The sequence below is a fragment of the Protopterus annectens genome, chromosome 8.part1 (assembly GCF_019279795.1).
Source record: "Protopterus annectens isolate FY-2018-M chromosome 8.part1, PAN1.0, whole genome shotgun sequence".
Taxonomy (NCBI): domain Eukaryota; kingdom Metazoa; phylum Chordata; order Ceratodontiformes; family Protopteridae; genus Protopterus; species Protopterus annectens.
This window is the reverse complement of record NC_056742.1, coordinates 323,741,586-323,757,275: the sequence shown is the minus strand read 5'-3', so window position 1 is coordinate 323,757,275 and position 15,690 is coordinate 323,741,586. Positions and strand designations below refer to the sequence as shown.

Here is a 15,690-nt window from a genome sequence, read left to right as displayed (position 1 = left end):
TATAGGCCTCCCTTCTTCCCCAACTCATCTGAAGTAGCACATTGACTATCAGCTAACCAGTTCCTCATGTCCTCAGGCAAAGTGCTAAGGGCTTGTTCCCTCACCAAAGGTCTGCCAGCCCTTCAGAAGTGGTGACCTGACATCCACTCACCCAGCTATGAAAATAAGTGCTCAGTTCAGTAACATATTCTCACATACATTTTCATCTGCCTTGTGTCTATGCTTACGAAACGTTTTCCTGTACATTTCAGGTGTTAGCTTAAAACATTCTAGCAGACATTTCTTTACAGCAGTATAATCAAAACAGACAGAGTCAGGCATTTGTGATATACAACTTACAGCTTTCCCATGGAGTAAGATGGTCAGGAACCGTACCCAGAGCCTTTGGTCAACACTATACTGTTTGCATACCCTTTCAAACATGTGAATGAAACTATTAAAATTATCCATCTCTTTAAATTGTGGAAGAAATTTACTGACCTGTTGTGCTTCTGGGGTCCGGTTACTCCCTTCCCCATTACCTCCATGACTCTGGCGAAGAGTCAGCATTTCCCTCTCATGCTTACTCTGATGCGTCTTTTCTTCGGCTTCTATCTCCAAACACTGGCCACCAACTCAAGTCTCTTTAGCTCCAGCTGTATTTTTAAGTCCACTGCAGAAAGGATGAGCTGTCCATTCCCCGAGGATATTGTATCTCCACTGCCAGTCTGACTGTCCTTCACAGAAATGTTGAGCTGTCCATTCTCCGAGGATATTGTATCTCCACTGCCAGTCTGATTGTCCTCCTGGATGCTGTTTTCTGATGTAGCTGTATCCAAGGCTGCAGTCAGGTCTGCCTTAGTCAGGTTTCCATGCACCAGTCCCCTAGCCTGGCACATCTCCACCAGCTGGCTCCTTGTCAACTTTCCATACTCCTGTGCTGACATGCTGCCTGCTCACCCTGACTACTAAGCTAACAAAATAAATAAAACAATTGTGATCTGAACTCTGAGTATATACTGCGTGGCTGATTTAGAGTACAAAACACCTACAGAGGTCACTGTACATAAGCTACAGGATTCACTCTACCCACACCACTACAAGCCAATTAGTATTTGCCAACTAATTAATATGTGATGTGGATATCCCACCGCTGCCAAACAGATATGTGAGGATATCTTATCCCAACCACTGCCACCAGATATGTGATGACAGTGCCCTGGCCCAGCAATCAAGGAGCCTCAATCCTTGCCACTAACACCAGGGAGGTCATCTCATAGAAGAGGAAAGGATAACAAATACACAGAGTAGAGTACAATTTCCCTTAAGTGCACACAGAGATCACAGTCAGTCTGGGGCTGGTTGCTCCCTTGCTTCCCAGGTCCCCAGTAAGACTCCCCACTGGCACAGCTATAGGGGCCAGATGTCAGCCTAGCTGACAAGCTAACCTCCAGTACTCTCTCTGTCCAACCAGTGCTTTGTGTCCCTGCCGAAGTAGCTGACACACACCCATACTTTGAGATAAGAAATTTATACAACTTCACAGACACTCCCGGAAAAGGCTGACAGATTCTCCAGCTGTGCCCCTTTACCCAGACTATATGGTAGTAATTTCTGCCACCACCAGTAACAATTATCAGCTACCCAAAGGCCCTTGAAAGGGTGTCCAGTTATTACTGTGCAATATTATTATCCAATTGGTAATGTGACTATTCAGTCTAAGGCTTTTTAGAGTGGCTTATTACAGTGAACTCTATAAATATGCAATGTACTCTAAAGCCTACTTTGTCTCTACACAAACCAGCCACAGGTAAAGGTTTTAAAAATATTTAATAATAAATAATTAAAAACACAAGACAATACTACTCCACCACAGAGATATCTAAGAGTTCAGAGATCACACAGAAACTTAAAACAATACAGTAGGACAGGTCTGATGTCAAAGAAAACACTGAATCTAACTTTCTAATCTTTAGCTATTCTTAAGAGCAAACACAGTGCTATAATCCTGCTTACATACATAAAGAGCATAAGCAGTGCTGGGGTTGATGGTCCAAGACCAAAATGCTTACAGTCTCTCACTGAACAATAGCTTTTAAACTCACGAACAAGCAGCTCTGCTAAGGCCCTCCCAGATTACATCATTTTGACACTTAGGTTTTCCCAGTATACATGTTACATCATTTTGACACTTAGTCTGGAGTTCCCAGGCCAACAAACTGCATTATTTAGCCATCTAACACTTACTCAGGAAACTACAACAATAAAAGACATTTCACATGTACACTCTAACAATTATTCTTTAAGTTAAGACAATAGAAAGAATGTGTTCAGCTAGCCGTTTCGGCACCACCATTTAGATAATTGTAACTTCAAAGAACATTTGAAATGCTTGGCTTGGTTTTCCTTACAGCAGATGGCAATGTTGCAACAATCCTGAAGTTCACATTTTATAGTGTTTTCTTTCATTTAAGAACACAGGCTTGTATTTTACAGTTATATATACAAATGATAGAATTATGTATCAAATTCTATTTGACTAGGCTGGCAGCCTTCGTCCATCTTTCCCGTCTTCAAACCCCCATCCTAACATATCCCTTTTTGGCCTATTTCTATGTTTTTTGTATGCAAAATATAAGGGATAAAAACTACCATGGGAATGTAAGGCTAGGCTTCTTAAGATCTTCACACATCAATAACCTAGTATGTTTCCATGCACCTGTTAAAATTATTATGTAATTTGTGGCTGTTTGTTAACTATTGGGGCTGCCATAAGAGACATATAACTCTGAATAGTAGAGTGTGAGAGTTTTAACTGACGGGGCTACTTTAAAGAAAAATAAAAGCAAGCAAACTGATGGCTTATGACTTTGCCAAAACAGTTGACGTTAAGGCTTGTAGTAAGTCGATGTCCTTTCGTAGCACTGGTGACTTGTTTGGAAAGGATTCCATGTATCAGAAAAACAAGATGAGACTGGGAGGGGTTTGTCCTCTCTTCTAAGTCACTAGCACCAAGTACCTTCTGCCTGAGTGATTGATATGTGAGTATCATTGTCAAATAATGTGCAGAAACCAAAACATAACGGGTTATGTTTGCTTTGAGATTTGACTTGTGAAGGTTTAAAGCTCCAACACACAAAAAATAGTGCTTCCCCAGGGAGTAGAAGATGGTTGCATGGAAGCAGTGTTATCTGTGATACAAACCTATCCCTTGAGTCTCGTGTCTTGCCAGTGTTATATATACCTCCACAAGCTGATGCTCTTTGTGTTTCACTGTTGCAGTCATTACATTTGGGTAATCTGCTGGCAGGTTGCCCTCAGTCGGCCTGAATAACAAAGTCTTGGGTCCTGCATTGGTTGCTGTCTCCTCTTCCATGATGTCAGGTTGTCAGGGGTATAAAACATGCAGCCGACGCCATTTTAATCAGTCTTTCTTGCCTTGCGGTGCCCAAAGCAGAAGCAGTTCGCAAGTGCCGGTCGGCCGACTTCTGAAATTTTCATATTCGAGTTTCAGAACCGAAGTCTTAAAACTAAAGCTAAGTACCCTGTTGGGGAAACTTTTTCTTGCTCCTTACTGATGTCAGTAAAAGTTAATAATTGTATTACTTGTGGGAAGCAAATACATCATAAGGATTTTCATTTGTACTGTATTCCTTGCCTAGGCCCTGATCACAATGTGCCTTGCTGTCAGTTTTGTGCTAAATTTGAACAATGCACTATTAAGTGTCTGTATATTTTTGCTTCTAAATATTTTGGTTCAAGATTTAACTTCCCTGAAATGTCATCGGTTAGTAATCCGACTACTGGAGATCACAAAAAAACACAAGGAAAAAGGCAGAGACAGACCAAGACCATCGAGGTCCAAAACCGATGACGAAGCTTCTCCTAATCCAGTCTCTGGGTCACTGGTACTCAGTGAGTTGCTTTTGCAGCCCCTGATACCTGCTACGTTTGAGTTGCAGGCCTCTACCGAGACCCATTTGGAGTCCGGTATGCTGCAAGATTCAGAGTATTGAACCTGCGGATGTCTCTCCCTTGGATGGGTCCAGAACCACTGAGCAGGCACCGGCTTTTGAGGGTGTTTTCAAGCCTCAACATTTTTATATTAAACCAATGCCAGCAACAAAAACAAGGTCAAAAACAACTTCTATGTTTAAAAAAACAACGCATGAGCCATGTGTGCCTAAAAAACAGATTAGCAAAATGGCTGAGGATTTAATTACCTTGATCAGGGGTTTCCAACCACTCCCCCCCTGCTAAGAGGCCTAGGCAAGGCACTGATTATGAATCTTCAGATCAGGTTTCCATTTCCTCTGATTCCTCTTTTGATCAGGAATTTTCTATTCCACCCTATGAGGATTCTGATGCAGAGGAATCCATCCCATCTGCATCTCCTCTTGAGGATTACTCTTTTGGAGAGACTTTGCATACTTTAAGGGAACATTTTCACTGGGAGAGTCAGGACTTCTCTGAATCAAAAAAGAGGCTTAGGGATTTCCTTCTTCTTCCTCAGCATAGCCCTTTGGCAATACCTCGTGTATTAGACATTGTTGATGATGTGTTCTCGGATTCAAGCATGGCTCCTGATTCCCTGCCTCCAGCTTTGCCACTGCAGTCCTGCAGGGCCTTATAGCTGCTCCTAATGCTGTTTAGTTCCATCCTCCCATCCATAGCTTTGCTATTCTACCCAGATGTAATGACTGCAACAGTGAAACACGAAGAACATAGTACAGTTGTGTACACTTACCATAAATGTAGATGTTCGTGTATTCACTGTTGCAGTCCAGGTTACCCACCCGCCATTCCCCATTCTATACCTTTTCTTTCCTTCACTGTACTCAAAAGCCTTTGTGGTTTATTTGCTTTTAGTTGAAGGTAAATTTTATGTTTCTAAAAGTGCATTTATATATTTACAGTTTATTTATATATAATTTTGCTCCCCATTTGGGGAGCACCTGACATCTGGGGCAAGAAAAACTGATTAAAATGGCATCTGCTGCATGTTTTATACCCCTGACGACCTGATGTCATGGAAGAGGAGACAGCAACTGATGCAGGACCCAAGACTTTGTTATTCAGGCCGACTGAGGGCAACCTGCCAGCAGATTACACAAAAGTAATGACTGCAACAGTGAATACACTCTAACATCTACATTTATAGTAAGTGTACACAACTGTACTTTCTTCCCCAGTTATGGGGTTTATCTGTAGTCAGTTTGTTTTAAGTTATTCTGCTCCCAGACTGTGGACTGGATTTGGGAGGAGGTATGTCCAGACATTTAAGATGAGGAGTAAAGAAACATAGAGCCCGATTCCAAAAGACTTGCTCTCAGTGCAAGTCATCAGTTACACACTGAGAGCAGTTCTTTTGCAATCTGGTCCCTGGTTTAAGCCTGTTTATAGGTAGGCCTATGAGTTGCTTAAACTCAGAGCAAGTCTTTCGGAATCAGGTCAGATTTTACACTGAGAGCAGCTCTTTTGGAATCTGGCCCATCGATCTGATATCAGAGGCCAGTTGTACTGATTTGTTCATGAACCCTCCCTTGCTATCTATAAAATCCACTGATGTTGTTAACTACAACATGCATCCTCACATTTCCTTCATTAGATTTATTTTTGTATCTGGTGCATTTTTTAATTCATCCATTGATTTTATGTTTCATTTCTTCTTTTCCTGCAGAATTGTGAGCATCCCCATGTGGCACACACTTTATCACTAAAAAATGTTTATACACTTTTTGTGGGGAAAATTTGTACCTTGTCCCCAGCAGTGTCACAATTTGCATTTGTATTGCTAGCTTTTGTCTTCAGGTTCATTTTTCCAAAAGACATTGGCTTCTTGTAGTTTACTGATTCATTTAACACACTTGATAACTGGTATCATTACCACCCACAACTCTTAACTGTCCAGATTTTCTCATCACCCCAGCCCTCTTCGGTGTACATGCTAAGCTTGTTTGTTCACTGTTATGTATTGTTATGATGAAGTGGTAGATGTTGTTTTCCTAATCCTCCTCTTACTGTCTTCCTGCATGTATACAACGTTACAGAGATGGGATCTCCAGATGTACGTGTGCTACTAAACTGAGTCTTCTGTTTTCATCTTGTTGTACAGTCTGAAATCACCTTCCTACTTTCTACTGGTAACCTGTTCTACTGAAGTACACTTCATTTTAGGAAAGAATGTATACTATTTCATCACTGCCCCACATGGCTCCACTTAAGCTGTGAAAACTTTTACTTGGATCTTAGTAGGTACTAAGTAATTCTTGGGAGAACCCCTAACCTACTCTGCCTTTGTTTTCTATACTGCAAATTCTCCACTGCCTTAATGCCCAAATTTCCTTTTCATCCTCTGCTTAATTTAGCAGCTTGTCTACTAACACCTGTAGTTTACACTGTTTGTACTGTTAATTGTGCATTTCACTCTTGTGAATGCAAGAGGTCTGTTTCCAATAACTATCAATTTACTGTTATATAAGCACCTTTCCTTTAGATGAAATGATGACTTTGTTTAATGTGTTATGTCATTGATTGCATCAGAATGTTCATAAATACTTTATAGCTTTTGGTGCTGGTTGTAGCGTGTGGTTACCAAGTCAGCAAATGTACAAATAAATTAGTGTCACATTGCCATCAGGGATTTATCACTATATCAGTCTGATTGATACATTCCTGCTCTTGTTACAACAGTTTTCATGACATTACACTGTATATATGTATTTGTTTATCTTTGGTGTAAAATTAGCCTTCTTAACAAGAAGTAAAGTAAAGTTTATCCATTTCAGATTGTATTCCTGTTCTGTGGACTTGGAACACAGCTGATGTTTTACTAGGATGGTATTTTCACAAAAGGGACATTATATACAATACTGCTTATTTGAGAATACTTAAAAAAAATCTTTCTTAACTCCTTGACTGCTGTAATGTTCTTTTCCAGTATGTGAAGAGAAAGCCTGAGTAGTTTATACCAGCTTGTACACTATGTAACAAATGTGCATTCAGAATTGCCATGTAGCTGAAACACCTGATGTCCTTAAAGGGTCATTTGCATATATCCCATGTGCCTCTAATGCAAGAGGGTTAAGGAACCATACAGTGGAAGCTCTAGCTTGGCTAGATTTTTCTGTTAGTTTTTAATGTAACAAATGTTTGGGTAAGAGGTGAAGTGAGCAGGACCGTGACTTATTTTCTATCACTGTATGCTTCAGGGATACGAGAGAGAAGTTTTCTATTTATGTTATAATTAGGCCGAGGAGTAATAAATGCCTCAGAGGTGATCCAGTGTCACACTCGGCTTTTAAAACTTTTGATTTCACATATAGCAGTGTGTGTTGAGTGTGGGAATGCTGTTGTGATCTGAGCTCCACAAGGCTTCTTCCTTTGTACTGCTTTATATGGCTTGTTGAAGTCCCTTACATGAATGGCTGAAAAACTGTGCTGGTTGTTGTTTTGATACACTTGGGCAGCGGTTCTCCCCGTAACCTCTTGGTACTTTGGGTGCGAAGTTGAAGTTTTGGCATTTATAGGTTCACAGGTTAATGCAATTTGTATTGCAACGATGCAGAAGTCCTCAGACAAATGCATAGTTCCTTGAATGCTGAAAGTTGTATCGTCATATATACATTGCAACTCCAATTGTCTCCTGTTGATTGAACTTGCACATTTTTTCAAGATCGCATAAATTCTGCCATGGTTACAGTAAGCTTGGCTGCGCAATTACCTTTTTCCTGGAATCTCACCAACACTGAAATATCACTTAAACCCATGCCTTGGCAAAAGTCTAAAACAAGTTAAAATGGCAGACAATTGTTGCAGTTTTCCTGATAAAACCAATGTGCTAGTGCTTTCAATGATACTGCTAGTGTGGGTAGATGTTCATCGTGTTACCCTGCTGCAGTCATCAGACTTGGGTTATCCTGCCGTCAGGCGGTCCCGCAGTTGGCCTGAGTTCCAAAGTCTTGGTCCAGCGTCGGTTGCTGTCGCTTCTTCCCTGACGTCAGTGTGCCAGGGGTATATAAGAGGCATCCGACGCCATTTTCTTCAGTCTTTCTTGCCGTGTGGTGCCCGAAGCAGAAGCAGTTTGCAAGTACCGGTCGGCCGACACCGGAGATTTTCAAATCGAATTTCAGTCTGAAGTCTTCAATAAAGCTAAGTACCCCATTGGGGAACCTTTTCTTGCCTCAGTCCGATGTCAGAAAAAGTTAACAATTGCATTTCTTGTGGGAAGCAAATACCTCATAAGGACTTCCATTCTTATTGTATTCCTTGCCTAGGCCCAGACCACGACGTCACAGGTTGTTGGTTTTGTGCTAGGTTTAATAAACGAACTATCAAATGCCGTTTTGACTTCGCACGACATTACTTTGATAGGAAATTTAATTATATCATGCCGTCGGAGCAGCCGACGACCGGCATGCATAAAAAACGCAAGGATAAGGACAGGCAGCTTAGGAACAAGCCAGACTCCGAGGCCTCTGCTGGGCCTGTCGCCAGTTCTCCGGTTTTCAGTGAGGCACCTACGCAGCCCCTGATGACCGCAGAATTGGAACCCCAGACAGCTGCGGATTCTCAAGCAGAGTGTACTAGGCCATCGCAGCCATCTTCATTAGGCCCTTCCGACACCGGAGCAGAAGGAGATCCCGGTGCAGTAGAAACACCTTCGGTTGCAGAAGGTGTCTTCAGACCGACTACACTCACCATTAAATCTTATGCCAAGCTCAAAACTTCATTAAAACCAAAAAAGACTGTACATCAGTCTACAGTTCAAGGCCCCATGCCTAAGAAACAGATGCTTAAGATGGCTGAAGATTTGATTACCCTAATCAGGGGTTCCCATCCCCCTCCAGATAAAAGACCAAGACAAGAGGAGGATTATGCTTCCTCTGACCAGGTTTCAATTTCCTCAGATTCTTCTGAGGAACAGGATTACACTTTTCCCCCTTATGAAGACTCTGATGCTGAAGATTCTATTCCCTCAGCATCTCCCCCTGAAGACTACTCCTTTGGGGAAACTTTACATACCATGTCAGCTACTCTGGCTATGAGAGCATTAAATTGTCAGTTTCACATGCTGAAATATCAGCAATTCCTAATGTCTCAATTAAAACAAAAAATGAGCACACATTCTGAACAGTCTGAATTCAAGGAAATACAGGATCTGTTGCATGCAGCTGAACAGGTGGGCAAACATACTTTACAATGTGGATTTGATTCATTGGAAGCTTCCTGTAGAGCAGCTGTTACTGGGTCTGTCATACATAGACATGCTTGGTTAAAAGAACAAACCCTACCTGATCATGTTAAAGCAAAATTATTGGATGCACCTTTACAGCAAGATGTATTATTTGGTGTCAAAGCAGAAGAGGTTTTAAAGAAAATGGAGGATAAGGCAAAGTCTATGCAGACGGTCAAGGACTTTTTTACAGGTACAACCCCCTCATTTCAGCAGAAATTGGCCAACAAAAAAATGGTCCTTTCCAGCTTCTTACAGATCACAGAGGGGCAAATACAGACACCCAAGGGGCAGAGGTCAGTCACAAGGCCCTTACAAACCTCGCCAATGGGGTACTGCTACCCAGAAAGGAGGAGAAGACAGGCCCCAAGCTAGCAGAAGACAAACACAATGACTCAATCCTCAAACTACCAAGCAAACCTCTCTTGGCAGCTACCTTGGGAGGAAAATTAGCACTTTTTGCAGACAACTGGCACATCATCACAAAAGACAAATGGGTTCTAAACATTGTCTCACAAGGATACAGATTCCACTTTCATACCCTGCCAAGGATAAAAGGAATGCCAAACCTGCCACCAAATCAAAGGGTAGAGGCACAAAAACAAATTACAGTTCTCATGGACATGAGAGCCATTCAACAGGTACCTACACAGGAGCAAGGACAAGGATTTTACTCAAGACTCTTTCTAGTCCCAAGAAAAGACAAAGCATGGAGACCCATTCTGGATCTTTCAATTCTGAACACCTATCTACAAGTACCAAAATTCAAGATGCTAACACTACAGCAGCTTCTTCCCATGCTGGGCAAGAATGCTTAGCTAGTAACGTTGGACCTCAAGGAGGCATACCTGCATGTCCCTATCAGACAAAATTGCAGAAGATACCTCCGCTTCATTGCAGGTTCAACCCATTATCAATTCTCTGCACTGCCCTTTGGCTTATCTACTGCACCCAGGGTCTTCACAAAATGCCTGGCACCAGTAATTGCATACTGCAGACAAAGAGGAATTCAAATATACCCATACCTGGATGACTGCCTTATTCAAGCAGAAAGCAAGGACATTCTTTTAAAGCATCTGGTATTTGTCAAACACCTTCTAAGTTGCCTAGGGTACACAGTAAACGAAAAGAAATCAAAACTAGTGCCCTCACAAAACATAATATTCCTGGGTGCCAGCTTGAATACAATGGCCCAGACGGCTTATCTCATGCCAGACAAGCAACAACAGCTGACTCAATACTTCAAAATAATGGCAACAAAGACCCAACTCCCTGCAAGAAAAATTCTGCAGGCCTTGGGATTCATGGCATCTTGCATACTACTAATACCATTTGCAAAACTGCATATGAGGAAATTACAGTGGTACCTGAAAAGCGTATGGACTCAGCACAACCACAGCTTGGAAACAATGATACCACTCATTCCCTGCCTTCAACAGGAGTTTCTATGGTGGGCACAGGCATGTCACCTCAACAAGGGTCAGCCTTTCACCTTACCCACAGCCAGGCAAACTATGACAACAGATGCATTGGACTATGCCTGGGGAGCACACATGGCAGGACAGTGCATTCAGGGCAAATGGACTACAGATCGAAGGCATCTGCATGTCATTCAAAAAGAAATGCTAGCAGTACAGAATGCCCTAACAGCTTTCAAGGACCTCTTACACCCAGGACAACTAATAATAAAGATGGACAATACCACAGTAATGTGGTACATAAACAAGCAAGAGGGAACACATTCCTACCCTCTATGCAGGCAAGCAATGACCTTGTGGAACACAGCATTGTCTTACCTGGTTCAATTACAAGCACAATTCCTGCCAGGAAAGAAAAACACATTGGCAGACGACCTAGCAGAAACATCATGGATCCCCACGAGTGGAAACTAGATCCACAAGTATTTGCAATGATAACTCAGAAATGGGGATGCCCAGACATAGATCTGTTTGCCAACCCCCAAAACTACCAACTTCAAATATTTTGTACAAGGACATTCCATCCACAAGCTTGGAAAGTGGACGCCCTCTCATTCAGTTGGAAAACATTAACAGTGTATGCCTTTCCTCCACTGCCTCTTCTAGCAAAGGTACTGCTGAAAGTCAGATTAGAGAGGCCACAAATGATACTCATTGCACCAGACTGGCCACGCCAGCACTGGTATCCAATTCTAAGGAGCATGGCCCACGGCCCACCATGGATTTTACCACAAATTCCTCACCTGCTCACCCAGCGAGACAATCAGATTCTACACAGCCAGCTCAAGACTTTAAACCTGGCTGCATGGCAAATTACCTAAACAACCAGCCAACACCTCTATCCAAAGCTGTTATGGATGTCATTCTGGAGGCCAGGAGGCCCAGCACCAGGAAAACCTATTCAGACAAATGGAAAAGATTTTGTGCCTGGAACCAGGCTAAAGGCCAAAATCCCCTTGATCCAAACATTCCTCAGATTCTACAATATTTAACTGAGATGTTGCACAAAGGACTTTCCTTTTCATCTATTAAGATTCACGCCTCAGCAATTTCAGCTCATTACAACACGGATCCTCCTTTATTTTCACATCCACTCCTAAGACAGTATCTCAGAGGGGCTAAGAACATAAGACCACCCAGGAGAGCACCAACACCTACTTGGGATCTCAACTTTGTTCTGGAAAAGCTTACACTGCTGCCCTTTGAACCAGCTTTTTCAGCTGATTTAAAATTTCTTTCATGGAAAACTGCCCTGCTACTAGCAATAACTTCAGCTAGAAGAGTCTCAGAGCTACAGGCACTAATGGCAGTGGAGCCTTTCCTCATTTTTCATCAAGACAGAGTCTGTCTACGAACTAACCCTTCCTTTATGCCAAAGGTGGTATCCAGTGTGGCCCTAAACTAAACCATTCATTTGCCCACCTTTTTCCCAAATCCCCAGAACAAAGGAGAAAGACTCCTGCACTCTTTGGACATTCACAGGCAATTATGTTACTACTTGGATAAAACTAAGGCTTTCAGAAAATCTGACCAGCTCCTTGTAGCCTATGCTGCAGGATCACAAGGAAAAGCTATCTCAAAACAGGCCATTTCAAAATGGATAGGACATTGCATACATTTCTGCTACACGCATCATGGGAAACCGGTACCTGCTAACATTAGGTCCCACTCCACCAGGGCTACAGCTACATCAGCAGCCTTTCTCAGGGGGGTGCCAACCAAGGATATTCTGGAAGCAGCAACTTGGAGTTCAGTGCACACCTTCACCAAACACTATCACTTACCTCTATATTCTAAGACTAGAGCTGGTTTTGCCACTGCAGTTTTGCAGGGCCTACTAGCTTCTTCTAACCCTGTTTAACTCCACCACCCATCCTTAGCTTTGGGATTCAACCCAAGTGTGATGACTGCAGCAGGGTAAGACGATGAACATAGTACAGTTTTGTACCTACCGTAAATGTAGATATTAGAGTGTTTACCCTGCTGCAGTCCAGGTTACCCTCCCTCCATCCCCTCTGAACTAGCTGGACTTATCATACCACTCTATCCTATACAACCTCTGTGGTGTATTTGCTTGTGCCTGAAGGTATTGTTTTATTTTTATATGTACTTTTTTATATAGCAATATATATATATTGCCTACCTATTGGGGGCACCTGACATCTAGGGCAAGAAAAACTGAAGAAAATGGCGTTGGATGTCTCTTTTATACCCCTGGCGCACTGACATCAGGGAAGAAGCGACAGCAACCGATGCCGGACCAAGACTTTGGAACTCAGGCCGACTGCGGGACCGCCTGACAGCAGGATAACCCAAGTGTGATGACTGCAGCAGGGTGAACATTCGAACATCTACATTTATGGTAGGTACAAAACTGTACTTTCTGAATACGGCTATGCGGATAAACTGCATAGTAAGTATTTTGTTTAGAAACAGTGACACAGTGAGACTTTTAATCTTTGGTTCCTTTCTAATGAGCTCTACAGGACTGTTGCAGAGAAAGAAGTAAATCCACTAACAAGTACATCTTTTACCATAGTAGTTTCCAGGTACTGTTGAATGTAGAAACACTGGGAATGGAGTCCTTCCTCTCTTCCTTTTCATAGTGTTTGCTATTTATAGATCTTTAGAAAACACATTTCCTATTCTTTTAAAGACAAGGAACTGCAAGTTTTAGATTGTTATGAAGAAGTTTTTCATCTAAATACTGTTGGGCTTCCTTTGTAGAAATAAAATGTGTTCTTCCTCTGCTTCTTCACATTAATTCATTGTTTTATTGGGCTATGACTTTGCTGTGATTCTCATGAAATGAAGTTTTAGTATTTACATTCATAGGGTATTGCAGAATTGTTCTCAGGACATAGATGTTTGCACTTGAAAAGAGTGATACCATAAGATGTAACAGCTAGAAACAAATAAATAAATATGCCTAGAAATGCTTCTCTTGAAACATTTTGTATACTAATAAAAAGCTAGATGTGTATTGTCTTTAGCCATGTAGTTATTTATGTTAACGTCTAGATTCACTAACCTTTCAAAGCATGCATAATATTGAAACGTGTGGTGTTTCTGTAGTTAAAGTAGTCTATATTTGCTGTTTCTTAAATAAAAATTAATAAGTTGCCATGATTACCTTATTTAAATACAGTAAATACAGTTTGCATTTACTGCAATGTCATTGATAACGACCGTGCTGCTTTTACTGTGTATTCTTCATCAAATGTGTTATGGAACATTACATTTTTTTTTTAATTGTGGAACATTGTTTTTATACCTTTATTTTACAAAATTATGAAATTGTGTGTTTTCGTTATGTTTAATGATCAACAACTTGTGCCTTCTTTTTGTAACAGATAAATAAAATTGAAATAAATGGATTATAAGAGGAATATTTTTTTCCTGGTTTGTTAGTGTGGTTTTCTTTTCTCTGGATATGCTCAAGTTTCTGAACAGAAGTCACTATCCTTTCAGCAGCTAAAACTCATCACCTTGTCAGCTCCTGTAAGTATCAGTATATTCATCAGACTTCTCACTGATTGTCTCTGTGCATTGCTTAAAGTAGCACTTAGTGTATCATTAGTTAACATTGATAAACATCCCATGTTTCACAAAACACCAATGCAGAGGGAACGTTCAAGGAGTGTAAGTCAGGCTTGAGGCAGCCTCAGATGTCTGGAGGTGCAGCACAGTGACTGATGTAGTGATCTGCACATAAAGTGCTTTCTATAGTTACAGGTTTGATTCCCATTGTGATCACCTGCATACTATGTTAATCTGAAGATGTTACTGAACTGGCTTTCAGGCTCTCCTTCACAAATAGACATTGGTTTCCAGAGGTGTTAGTTGGTTAAGAAGAATGATATGATGCATGAATTTGTTGGACAGAAGTCTATTATGTAGGTAGATTTAGATGTTTTCAGATGTCTGGCTGCATCTTTGAATTTGCTACATAAAGTCTTCTATTCATCCATTTTCAGTACTCCCTTTATCTGTTTCAGAGTCTTAGGGAGTTTGGGCCTGCTGTCCTAATGAGGAGTGTGTGGGACACCAGTGTGTTGCAAGATATTCACATAGATGCACATCACACAAACACTAAATGCAATTTGTGCATCACTAGTTCATCCACCCACATATGGGAGGAAACAGGAGACCTCGGTGAAAACCCACAATGACACAAGTAGGACACAAGAGCACATACAGACTCCACGCAATAACTTCACCTAACAAACAAACCAGAAAATCAAGCTCTGTGAAGTATTTCATTGTTTGTTCTTCGTGTGTAACAGGTTAATGCTACAGCTGCTTCATATGTCGTGGTATTAACTGAACAAAACATAAACTTACAAGCATATAGCTAAGATGTTCACACATACACACTGAAATGTGTTGCATCTAAAATGTCCCCCTGGAAAATGTATTTCCTTTAATTAACAATATCACTAACTCAAATAGTGCACCATTGTGTTGCTCTGAACATGAATTTAGATTACTTCAAACTTTCAATATTGAGTTGCAGTGCAACTTTCCAGAAAGTAGAAGCAAAATTGGATGCTCCCTTGTTGTGCTAGATTTCTGTCTTTTTTTCTTTCCTTCTTCATTAATCCAATTGATCTAGCACAACTGTTTTCAGCCACTAACCATGCCAGAAGAAAAACAGTACATAGTAGAAAGGTAAGCTCCTGCGTTGTGGTCCTTCACATCAGTAACAAAATACAAAGTACATCAATTATAAATCAGGTATTACAGAGGTAAATGCTGTGCAATTTAAGGTGATGTAGTATAATAATGGCCAATCGTTAAATACGCAAGAGTATAAAATTACACTGCGAGACAACAGCAGTATGAAGAAGATGGCATACTTGGCATCACATTAAGATATTATTAATCAGATACAGGACAAAACATTAGTAAGACAGGCAAAAACAAAGCAAAAGCCATAAACTTTGTTACAGCGAGTAGTACCCAGTAATTTTTGTTTCTACTTCAAGCTTTTTAGAA

The 15,690-nt window shown here is 41.1% G+C and overlaps 1 protein-coding gene across 2 annotated transcripts in view; it reads left to right on the top strand.

The window, feature by feature from the left end:
• The window catches only part of ZFHX3 (zinc finger homeobox 3), a 928,642-nt gene that overhangs the window by 60,113 nt on the left and 852,839 nt on the right, over positions 1-15,690 (top strand). The gene's annotated exons all lie outside the window — the stretch shown is intronic.